Here is a 13,333-nt window from a genome sequence, read left to right on the forward strand (position 1 = left end):
TACTCCCTGGCTTTAAATTAACTAGTCTGACTTGTTTACCGCCCTGTTCCCTAATTTGTGTTTGGTGATGAAGTTCACTATATTCCTTTAAAAGCATCAGATATAATATCTTTAAAGTCTCTCAGTCAATTAAGTTATATTTGAATGCAGTGAGGTTGCTCTAATTTTGCATAGATTTCTTAAGTCCAGACCTATAAAATACTCTCATTATGAAACATTTGGGTGATGATCGTTAAAAATATTATTCTCTCGATGTGAAATCCCAGCCCCATTCAAAACATTGGCAGAATTCTCACTGATGTTAGTGGGGTCAGGATTTCAGCCTAGATGAGGGAATAATTAGAGTTCCATTACTAGGAATATACTTACAAATTATCCCTCTCCAGCAGGCATCAAGATAACCAGACTTCCCCCGCTCCTCCTGCCATTTACAAATATTTCATTATGTCCAGTAGTTAGGTCGGTATAAGTTTCCCAGCTTCTCTAAATGTGAAATATAGTGCCACTCCACGCCCTTTCCTAGATGGGTGTAGCAGGGTCCCCTCATGGCGAGGGCTGCCTCTGCAGTGCCTTCCTAACAATTCCTCCCCTCTTCAGGACTCTCCCATTACATACTCACCAAACAAACAGCCTCCAAGTCCTTCTGGAGACTCTCTCATTTCCCTAATACAACAAACCAAAACTGACAACAACAGAACGGTTACTCTGCTGGTCCACAGCTTACTGCCAGGCCTCCTGCCTCTGGCAGCCTCAGCAACTCTCACGACCCCCCTGACTAGCAGCTTCCTGCTGCTCTCATAGTGGAACCAGCTGTGGCTCTTTCATAATCAGGGCTGGCTAGCCCTAGGCCTTCCAGCCCTTACAAGTAAGCCCTCCTTACACTCCTCCCCTAAAACATCACCCACCCCAGGGCAAGTTCTACTTGAGGAGATACTTCCCACCCACCTATACACAATTTACCAGTGTCACTGGCCATATGAATGCAAGAATGGGGCTTTCAGAGACTCCAGCTCCTTTCCTGTAGGCTTGCCTGATGTTCCTCAACTAACTGCTCCCATGTTCCCTGAGAAGGAGCTTGAGCTATCCACACTTCCCGTGTTTCCTCAGGACCTACCTTTTAGGTGCCCACAACCTCCCCATAGGACTTTGTCTGGGTCCCAACAGCAACCCCTGGAGCACAGTTTGGGTTCCACTGTCTCTGGTCCGGCACTTGCTTCCCAGAACTCCTCTCTGTCTGGGACCTAACACTAAAACTTCTACTCTGTGATTTTTGGTGTAAGGGACAATATATCACAAAGGCAGTCTTGCCTGGGTGGTAAGATAGACTGGAGTGCCCAAGGGGACTGTCTGTGACTCCATGTTAAGGCTGTTATAGTGCTAGAGTTCACACTTGATACATGGTTGGTGAAATCTAAGTATAGAACTCACAACCCATTTGGGGTTTGTGCCCTGGTTTGTAACAGCCTGTCCTGAAGTTGGTACCCAGGCTCATGAGCCAGACAGCTTGACATTGGGATGGAAGGTCATAAGTGGAGTTTTTGCTCTTTTGAAGACTGGAGCCACAGGGAAGTGGGACAGATCACCCAGGGAAAGAAGTTGAGACACTCAGAGTAGAATATTCAGGTTACTCTCAGTCTCAAAGGACTGGCCACTTACTGCAGATCAATTGCACTCTAGGTCCGACACCAAAGACAACACTTGTAGTGAATCCTATAAATTATCTAAAGATTTATTAACTAAGAAAAAGAAATTAGACTTATTTACAAAGTTAAAGCAGGTAAACGTACACACACAAATGAGTTACAGTGTTAGGTTCCAGAAGGTGGTAAAAGCTTCTATAATAAGCAAGCTCCATAAGTCCTTTAGGGCTAACCCAGGCCAAGCACTGGGTATCCTTTGCTTATGCTTATGCTTAGCCATCCCAAAGTCCAAGCAGCACAGAGAACCAGTTCTTTCTTGTCAGGGATTTTTATTCCCTTCCCCCAGAATTCAAGCTGATGGGACGAGTCCACCTACACATCTCCTCTTTGTGGGTGTAGGGAGGAGTAATCAACAAAGTCTTTTGTCCTCTGATGTTCCAAAATGGCTCATTTGGTTTTAATGGGCCTTCTTGGTGAGCAGGACCTAATACTTTCTGTAAGAAGTCAGCATTTTACATTAATTAATGCTCCTTTCCTGTTTGATGACTTACACAGTTACAGAGGTTTACAATGCAAACACGCAATATAACCTTATAACATGGAGTACAGAAGATATAACTGAGATTAATGCATGCAGCAACTTACAAGCATTTCACAAAGTCTAAATGCTAAACATGTGTATAAATCTAATACCTATTTTAACAATACTGCCACAAAGGTGAGCCAGACTGGTTTCCAGATATGCATTTGTCAGTGTCCAGTGAGGCCTAAGGGCCTTGGCATGAGCTGGCACATGATCTGTCAGCATCACATGAGAAACATACCTTGTAGGGGCTCTTCTGCCTCCTCAAAGGGGATAGATTCTTAGAAGATGACCCCAGGCTATCCATGTGGCTGAAATAATACTCTGCAAAGTCACATTCCATGACAGGTGGTTCCTCTGAATGCGTTCTGCTTTCCCACAACAAAAACACACTACTGGAGTAGTGTGTTTTTACCAATTGGCCAGGATAGTTAAGCTGTTGATCATTTTTCTGAGGACCCATGTCCTGGGCTAGTCTTAACTTCTTCCCTCTGTAGGCTTCTCCTGGTTGGGGTGTCCCTGCTACTGGCCTTCCCCCCAAATTGGGTGGCCCTGATCTGGCCCATTGCTCCAACGGCTCAGCTCCCTCTGCTTCCAAGCAGGCCTCTGCCTTCCCCAGCCAAAACCACTCTAACTGGGATTGAGCTCCCACAGGCAGGACTTACAAGAATTGTTCTAGAACAATGAAGTCCATGACTTTCCCCAGAGTTTTCATCTCTGGACTCAGACCCCGTTCAGCCAGATTCCACAACCTCTGGGCTGCTACATGGGATCATGCACCCTGCGGAAATGGCTCGATGCAGAATTTATGCTGGTATGCTTCTGGCATCAGTCCTAATCTGTCTAAAATGGCTGCTTTCAATTTGGGGTACGACTCTGAGTTTGCCTGCAAGTCACTCAAAGCTCCATAAGCAGCTTGAGCCTCGCCAGTGAAAAGTGGCACCGCTCTGGCTGCCCAAGTGGAGTCTTCCTGACCCACAGCATGGGAGACCTGCTCAAAGACGCAGACAAAAAGCATCAATGTCATCCTCAGGGCCCCCATTTTGCCCAGGCCAGACCTCCCCTGCCCTGTATTAGTCCTGTAAAAGTCTCTAGTTACTGCAGAAACTGCTCCTTTTGTTGGCATTGAGACCCCTGCCACTGCTGCTGGCTGGCAAACTGTATCTCTCTGCTACTTCTGTTGCCTTTGCAAAAGTTATAGGAGTAGGGCCTGACTCAATGGTTGCAGTTCTGAGAATAAGTGGACAATGTCCTCTATCCCTCTTGCAATGGTATCCCGTCAGTTTCCACTTCCATCCTTGATGGAACCAAGTTGTGAAATTCATATAGTAGGGTCAGCTGCCTCCCCTACACCCCCGTGTGCCTCTGTGGTTCCCTGCTAACAATTTCTCCCCTCCTCAGAACTCTCCCATTACATTAACACCAAACCATCTCAGAGGCCCTTCTGTCCAGTCTCCAGGTCCTTCTGTCCAGGCTTTTATTCCTTTTTCATTTTCCTAATACAGCAAATCAAAATTGAAAACAACAAGACAACACTTACTCTGCTGGTCTTGAGTTCTGTCCTCAGAGGTGTCTCTTCCACAGCTTAGTGCCAGGCCTCCTGCCTCTGGCCATCCCAGCAAGTGGGGAAACGACTGTCAAGTAGTTTCTCCTCTGAAGTTTCATTCTGGACTTTTATTTAAATGCCCTTTATTTCCTACGTTAGTGTCTAGATCATATGGTGATTTGGGCCTTGTAATTTACTAGTCATAAGAAAAAATGGCAAATGTCCTATCCCTTTATCATGATCCTCCTCACACATTTTCCTAAGCAATGATTATCTGGCAACTTTATGAAACGGTGCAGTGAAGAGCAATGCATGAAGTAAAGCAAGCTGGAAGGGGTTGCAAGTGCTTTGGAGGATAGAATTATAATTCAAAATGATCTGGAGAAATGGTCTGAAGTCAATAGGATGAAATTCAATAAGGACAAATATGAAGTACTCCACTTAGGAAGGAACGATCAGTTGCACACATACAAAATGGGAAATGACTGCCTAGGAAGAATACTGCGGAAAAAGATCTGGGGGTCATAGTGGACCACAAGCTAAATATGAGTCAACAGTGTAACACTGTTGCAAAAAAAGTGAACATCATTCTGGGATGTATTAGCAGGAGTGTTGTAAGCAAGACACAAGAAGTAATTCTTCTGCTCACTCCTCGCTGATTAGGCCTCAACTAGAGTATTGTGTCCAGTTGTGGGTGTCATGTTTCAGGAAAGATGTGGACAAATTGGAGAAAGACCAGAGAAGAGCGACAAAAATGATTAAAGGTCTACAAAACATGACCTATGAAGGAAGATTTTAAAAACTGGGTTTGTTTAGTTTGGAAAAGAAAAGAGTGAGAGGGGCCATGATAACAGTTTTCAAGTACATAAAAGGTTGTTACAATGAGAAGGGAGAAGAATTGTTCTTCTTAACCTCCAAGGTTAGGACAAGAAGCAATGGGCTTAAATTGCAGCAAGAGAGGTTTAGGTTGGACATTAGGAGAAAGCACTGGAATAAATTGCCTTGGGAAGTTGTGGAATCTCCATCATTGGAGATTTTTAGGAGCAGGTTAGACAAACACCTGTCAGGAATGGTCTAGATAAGACTTAGTCCTGCCATGAGTTCAGGGGACTCGAGGTCCCTTCCCGTCCCATTATTCTATGCCATGCTCACAGCAGAGATATGTGGACCAGTGATCAGACGAATTTTCAAAACTATCCAAGTGACTTTCCCAAGTGAAAGTCAAATGGAACTGAGGCCCCTACGTCACTTAAGCACTTTTGAAATTTTTAGTCTACATGTTATTAAACCACCTGGACAATTGTTCAGTTTGCTAACTCTGCCGCTACAACATAAAATGTTAAATGGTGGTTTGATTTTTGTTTGTTGTTAACTCTGCAGTCAATCTACTGTGGGGTTTCAGCAGCAGTTTGTAGTGTAGCTTACTCCCAAGCAGGGGTGCAACCAGAATTTTGCTAAGGAAGGAACCCCAGTCATGAAGCAGAGAAACTGGTGGTGTGTGGGATGCCTCGCGGGTACAGCCCAGCTTGGCATATGGCTCACAGAGAGCAAAGCCGGCCCTTGGCAGGTTTGGGTGGCTGCAGGGAGGGAAGGAAGCACTGGGACATGCTGAGCCCATGCTCTCAGTGCCAGGGCAGGTGCAGCCCAGAGAACACAGGGGCGGGTATAGGAGGAATAGCCAGGAATAGGAGCCTAGGATCAGAGCCAGAGCCAAAGGCCAGACCCAAGAACCAGAGCTGGAGTCAGGGATCGGAGCCAAGGGTCAGCACTAGGTTACTTGGAGTGGGACAAGGCAGGGGCAGAGCTGGGTCTGGGGCAGGAACTGGGAACAAGCAGGCATAGGAGCTCTCACAGCTGTGGGTGAATGCTTTGAGCAGCCACTCAACTACAGCTGCTGCTGGGCTTAAGAGCTGGTCTGCTGCCTCTTTTCACCAGTCAGGCTGTGTGGCCAATCAGGCAGCCTACTACAGGCCAGCTGATCTCGTTAAGTGGCCCAGGGACTGGCTCTGCTGCAGGCCCTAGTTCCCAACACTTGCTTCTCATGGAAAGTCTTGGCATCTGGGTGGCAACACCCACCCCCATCCCTGCTGCTGCCCTGCCTGAGACCTGGGGCTTAGGGAAGTACCAGGGCTTCCCCTTCAATCTACAGCACTGGGGCTCCAGCAGAGGCTCCCCCACTAGGCAGGGATGCACGCACTCCAGCTCATTATTTCCTGTGCAGGAGGCAAGCTCCTGGCCGTAGGTCTGCCCCAAGCTGCTGTCTCAGGTTTGGCCAGGAGGGGATGCAGTGACTGCTGGGTCTCTGTTCAGTGCCAGCTGCAGGGGCGCTGATGACAAAATCGTCGGTAACCATACATACCCTGCTTTCTACATTGATTGAACCATGTCACCATGCTGGCCCCTTTTAGGGGAATCTGGGTTCAAGCTAACTGTGACCAGCTAATTTAAGGAGCCCATCCAGGGTAGTTAATTGAGCAACAAGCACCTGGGTCTGATAAAAAGGCCATCATGGCTCAGTTACAGGAGCTCATAAAGAGACAAGCTCATAAAGAGACAAGCTCACATAATGGACAGGTGCTCTCACAACTGAGACCCACAGACGCCAAGGAGGAGGGCTGAACCCAAAGGGAGAGATTAGTCTCACCATGACCCATTGAAATCACTTGCCAAATACTAAACACCCTAAACTAATGTGAACTAGTTACTTGGAAAGTCAGCAATGAGCTCATGGAGCTGTCTTCTGCCACTTATTCACTATCTGAAACAAGTGCCATGCTGGGAAAAATGCAACATGTAATGAAAGAACAAATGGATGCATGAAAACAACTTTCCTATGCTTTTCTCAGACCAGGTGAATTAATTGCATTGTCCCAGCTTTCACATGACTCTCAGTGTGGTGGGTTAGTAGCTTGTAGTTTTTCCAAACAAAAACACTATTGGGAGTAGAGGAATCTTCCAGTTCTTCTGGACATTCATCCTGATGTAATTCTACTGGCCTCATCACTCCAGAAATAAATTTGATGCACGGTGCTTGAAAGAACTGCGTTGTGAGTGGAGGGCCCAAGTTGGACATCAGGCCAGCTGGGAGGATGCAAGAACAAGTAGTTCACCTGGAGTATCACCTTCCTAGGAGGTTTGCTGTGGCAGAATGCCACTCCAAAGAGGCCTTTGTGTGAGGGTCCTCAGATGTGGGCTTTGCACAGAATTTTTTTTGACATAGGAAGATAGATGTGTTTACATTCAGGCATTTCTTTAACCAACCCGCTTAGTACTGTTTTAAATATGCCCTACCTTGTTTCTAGTACCTTCTTTAAGCATGCCCTACCCTCTTTCTCATTACTTGGCCATGCCTTGTACTGTTACGAATAGAGGAGCCCTGTTAATTATATCCAGTTACCTCATTTGCGGAACAAAACGTGTGCCACTCATTTTGTTTAGACTAAGCTGAAAACCTGAAAGCATGTGAGAGAAAGTTCACTGCACAGTTCAGAAGCAGGTTTTTCTTCTCATCAGTAGCACCCACAGGCCTTGATCCCATTGTTCCAGACACTGTACAAACACACTCCCTGTTGCCGAGCGCCAACTCGGCCCAGGACCTGTAACCTCCTAGCGGTCACGAACAGGTTTCAACGTGTCACGACCAACCTGTCCTTCCCATTTTGCTAAATGGGAGCAAACGTGCTAGATCCTGGCCAGAAAGGGAGTGGGACTGCAAGGGTCCCAGTATGGAAAAGGTTGAGAATCACTGATCTAATTTAAGACAAGATGCAACAATGTGAGTGTAATGAATACTAGGATGGAAGGAGGACGGGTAAGTGTCATCACTCTTTTTGGCTCTGTTCCTTATATGTATGGATTTCCTCTCTTCTTTCTCCTGTGGAAGTTTTCTATAATGAGAGATCATGTTTGATGAGAATCCATGCAGAAACTGGAGGTCAATTTCTATAGGTGCTGGACATTTCCCTGTGTTTTTTAGGATACTCCAGGAGTACTCTCCTTTGAGGTGTTTCAGTTCCAACAGCTCTCTAGTAATTATTTTAAATAGAATGTGTAGTTTTTGACATGCAAAAGCATACAGTTTTAAAGACGGCAAAGTGGAAATGGTCCAGTAATCTCATCTGGTGCACTGCTCTCTATTTAATTGCATTGCAGTGGGGGGCAGGTCGGCAAGATGGGTGGGAACAAGTGAGCTATTTTGGTTTTCCTTGACACAGCATAAGACTTTTCTGAAACACTGACATGTAATTTCCCAGAGTTGTCAGGATCGTACTCCTTGCGCTGCTGTAGCTGTTCCAAAATATTGATTTTAGCAGCAAGGAATTCCTCTTAATAAAGTTTCTTTCATCCCACATTAGAAGATGAGGTTTTAAGTTGGCAAAATGATTAAAAGTAGGAACTATTGCTGAGCAAGATACTTTTGGAAACAATTCTTTCTACAGTACTTGATCCCCGTTTTCATGCATTAATGATGACCCATTTCCCTGCATTTCATTGATTAGCGCTGCATTATGAAAATAGTGTTGTCATTAGAAATGAGATACATATTAACTATGTTTATAGTGACTGCATATATAGTTCAACATTATAAATATAATCTGATTCAATTTTGCTTTAAAATAGTATTTCCATTATATGTAGTCTAGACTAAATTCTCATTAATATTAGAAAACATGTATAACTGCAACTGATTCAGAAGGAATCAACTCAATGGTTATAAGCTATTTAGGAAGGATCAAGAAGGCAAAAGTGCAGGGGGAGTGATACTTTATGTCAAAAATGGCATTACTTGTATCCAAGTCACTGATAACTTGGAAGAAAATTATCTTAAATGTTTATGGATCAATGTTCTAACAGTAAAGGATTAGGTTAGTTGTTCTCTGCTACAGACCACCAAATCACACTCAGGAACAGGATGTCCAGCTCCTTGTGTATCTACCTACAATGTGTAGGTGGGGAAAAGCTGTTTGATCTTGGGGGACTTCAATTTGAATGACCTGTGTTGGAGGTCTCATGCTGCCAGCACTAAAACATTCTTGGAATTTCTAAATATTAGAGATGACAGTTTCCTTGCTCAATGTGTTGCATCCATCATGGGGGAATTCTATACTAGACCTCGTCTTGACTGATAAAATGGAACTGATAACAGAACTAAAAATTAATGGTAAGTTAGGAACAAGTGATCATGACTTGATCACATTTATAATGTGTAACCAGAATAAAGTCCAGACCCATACACATACATATACACACACATATACACACACACACTTTGTCCTTTAAAAGGACTAATTTCACAAAGCTGAAAACAATTATGAGCCAAACCAGCTCTGAGGAAGAATTTAGTTAGAAAAGTGTGAATGGTAATTGGGAATTGCTTAAGAACACTTTACTAGATGTCCCAAAGCCACAATCCCTCAAATCGAGGAAGGCCATATTGGTTAAAAAAACCCAAGCTGGTTTAGAGAAGAAGTGAAGACTGCTATAAAAAAATAAATAAAAATTTATAACAAATGGATGAAAGGCAAAGTTGATAGTAATGAATTATAAATCAGAAGATAGGAATAGTAGAAAATTTATAAGGGAATCAGAGAGACAAGGAGAAATCTATGACTCACAAAGTTAAGGACAACAAGTTTTGTTGATTAAGTATATTACAGCAACACTATTTCCTTTAATTACTGTAAGGAATTTGACTTGGTACTACATGATATTTTGATTAAAAGCTAAAAAAAAGATATAAAATTAACATGGCTCACATTAAACAGATTAAAAAGTTTAAAATGAATGGGTTTTAAAACATAATTATAAACAGTGAATCATTGTCAGGCTGGTGTGTTGCTAGTGGGATCCTGAAGGGATCCGTTCTTGACCCTATGTTATTTAACATCTTTATCTATCACCTGGAAGAAAACATAAAATCATCAGTGATAAAGTTTGTTGATGACACAAAAATCAGGGAGGTGGTAAATAATGAAGAGAACAGATCACCGATACAGCTCAATTTGGATTGCTTGGTAAGCTGGATGCAAGCAAACAGTATGTGTTTTAGTATGGCTATATGTAAATGTATACCTATAGGAACAAAAAAATGAAGGCCCTACTTACACAATGAGGGTTTCTATCCTGGGAAGCAGTGACTCTGGAAAAAAAAATGGGGGTCACGCAGATAATCAGCTGAACATGAGCTGTCAGTGTGATGCTGTGGCCTAAAGGGCTAATGCAATTCTTGGATGCATAAACAGGGGTATCTTCAAGTAGTAAAGAAGTTATTTCACTTGTATATTTGGCACTGGTGCGACTGCTGCTGGAATATTGTGTACAGTCCTGGTGCCCACCATTCAAGAAGGATGTTGATAAATTGGAGAAGGTTCAGAGAAGAGCCCTAAGAACAATTAAAGGATTACAAAACATACTTTATAGTTTGGTACTGTATTTATACTATTGGTACAGTATAGTACTGTATTTTTTTTTATAATTTTGATGGATAATACTGATGTTTGTTTTAAGCATTTTTTTAGATTTTTATCAACATATATTTTCACAGTTGCGGAAAATTATGGGTGGGGCAAGTCAGACAATTATTTAATATAGACATTGAGAGTCAAAAAGTGAAAGCTTTATCAACTGTTGAAATGCACATGGTCAACATCATGTCAAAGTATACAAAGTAAATATCCTTAAATCAAGAAATCATACCTGCTTTTACTATTCATTTGCTAGTTCATTTGTAACAAGCCTAATTCGATAGTCTACATCACTGAATTTTGTCTCAAAATGTTCTCAAGCAGCATTTTTCTTACTTTGCCTATCTGTACATTTTGATTATTATCAATGAAATATTTGTCTTGGTTTGTGTATGGGTTAGAATTGATGTCTACCAACATTTACCAACAAAATCTAATCCTTCCAAGCCTACTTACTGTGATAGACCCAAAGAGCTCAACCTATTCAGCTTAAAAAGAGAAAGTTAAGGGGTGACTTGATTACAGTTTATAGGTACGTACATAGGGAACATATTTAATAATGGGCTCTTCAGTGTAGCAGACAAAGATATAAGATGACCCAATGGCCGGAAGTTGAAGCTAGACAAATTCAGACTACAAATAAGGCACAATTTTTTTACAATGAGAGTAATTAACCATTGGAGGAATTTATCAAAGGTCGTGGTAGATTCTTCATCACTGACCAGTTTTCAGTCAAGATTGGATGTTGTTCTAAAAGATCTGCTCTAAGAATATATGGCCTGTGTTACACAGGAAGTCAGACTAGATGATCATAAAGGTCTGTTCTGGCCTTAAAATCTATGCATCTATGTGAATAGCTTTTATTTTAAGTGGGTGTTATTTTTCTTTTATTTTTGAAGAAAGAATACAGATTTTTTTATGCCTTCAAATGTACGGGGGGGGGGGGAAGGGTTATATATAATTGTCCTTGTTGTTTTTGGTACTGCCAGTATTGCTTCCTGCAAGATATTGGTAGAAATCAGATATACATATCATTCTGGTATCATAAATGAAATGAAAATAAATGCTGCTCATCACTCTACCGTCTGCCAATTTTTCTATCTCATTCTGCTGCTTCTCAGTGTAATATATTGTTAGAGTTAGTTCTGCCTATAAAGGAATCATGCTTGTTGACAAAAACCTCCAGTTTAAAAATGGCTATGTATATTAAATTCCCCACATATATGCATGATAGCTAGAAATGGGACATCTGTTCAATGTTCCACAAGTGTTTTTCTGTAATGAATTAACACTACAAGAAATTAATCAGAATCACCTTTCTATTTGCATTATAATTGATTTTAAAATAACAACTAAAATTTTACTTTAACATTTGTACTCCGGGGGGGGGACACTTTTTACAGTGATGAAACACTCAACCTTTTAGACAGCCCAAAAGTATCCTTGACTGTAAAAATTCACTATTTAATCTATTTCCTGGGACTTCTTATTTTATGTTTAAGTTACATACAAAAAGAATACAAAACTCTGGTTTTGGTGGTATTATGAAATAGCTTAGAGGATATGGAATGTGACTTTTAGCTTGAGGCAGAACGAACAGTCCACTCTTTTGCTTGACCTCTGTATATCTGGAGGATATGGTAAACATATTGAAACTTTGTTGTGTTCCACAGAGAGGGAATGAAGTGCATCGATTGCTTGTGATTATTAGCTAGAGTGGGATAAGCCTTCTCCTGATTATGCAGATTAGTGAAGCTCTCAGTTCCAACATATTGTACAGATGCAGGAGAGCAGCTGCTCTTACAGATGGTAAATACACAGCTCCATTAGTATGTATCTATTGTCTGCTCTTGGCTTGCTTAGAGGATGGCAGGACTGTGTAAAGAGGAATTGTTATACAGTGAAATGTAAAGGAGAACACATACTCTTAAAAATCCTTACCCAAGAGACTATTTACACAGCAGGGCAGACAGCAATCAAATTAGGAATGTACCCTAAATAAGGGCTTTCGTATGTCACAATTAAGCTTGGGTAGTTTTTTAAACAGATTAACCATTAAAATCAAAGTATAATTCAAATTTCACAACAAACTGCTGTTAAACAGTCAGATTAAAAGAGAAATCCTATGAGGTTCATTGAGGATTTTGTAGTATATTCGGCTCTTTTGGGACCATATTTTAAAAATAAACAAACACACACACAAATCCTAGTTTATTTTACATAATCTTACAACAGGATTCAATATGGAATTATATTTCATTTATTAAATTTTTCACCATAAGAATATAGCATTTTCATGCAATTGTTGAATTAATGAGAGCTGAAGCAGCTAAGTTTAAGTTAGTATGGACAGCATTGATTGTGTATGCATGTCAATTATTCTTTGAGAAAATGCTAAACAGAACATTAGTTAACTGTGTGGTAATTTTTAATGTTATGCACAATGCTTGTGGAAACATAGCTACAGGCTGATTACTGAAAGTAAAGGGCAGTAATTTGGGACATCATTTGTGTCTAGATGCATTAATTATGATGTTATGAGATATCTTAAAATTTAGTTAATAGTTTACCTTTGTAGTTTCTAGTCAAGAGAGGATTTAGTGGATTTTTGGAGGGAAAGGGTAAAACCCTCATTTATGGTATCATTCCAGTCTGAAAGTCCTGATATCTAAAAATAAGAACTTGCATATTCTTCCCCCAAAAATTTGGCTGCATTTGGGAGTATAATGGGGTATACTGGCCCTTTAAGACTAAGGGAGGCCAGAAGACCCTGTTCCAAGGACAATGGAATAAAGAAAGGCCTTGGAAACAGCCTTGTAGCAGGAAGTGATCCCAGGAAATAGTAGTGGGGTGGGAAAGGTACAGTATCCTGGTCTGAAGGGTCCAGGACCAGGAGCTCAGTAGTGTAGGGTTGGTTAGAGTTCCCCTCTCTCACAACCAATTCGGGGTGGAAGCGCTCCAAAGGAGCACAGTACGTATGCTGCCTTTTCCCTCAGGACAGAAAGACAAAGCCAGAAGACTGAGCTTCTGCAGGGAAGAATGGGATTGGTGGCTCCTTGAATAGCAGTCTAGGGCAGAATAAGAGCTCTGTACATGGCAG

Source organism: Mauremys mutica, chromosome 10, assembly GCF_020497125.1.
Source record: "Mauremys mutica isolate MM-2020 ecotype Southern chromosome 10, ASM2049712v1, whole genome shotgun sequence".
In the NCBI taxonomy this organism is placed as follows: Eukaryota; Metazoa; Chordata; order Testudines; family Geoemydidae; genus Mauremys; species Mauremys mutica.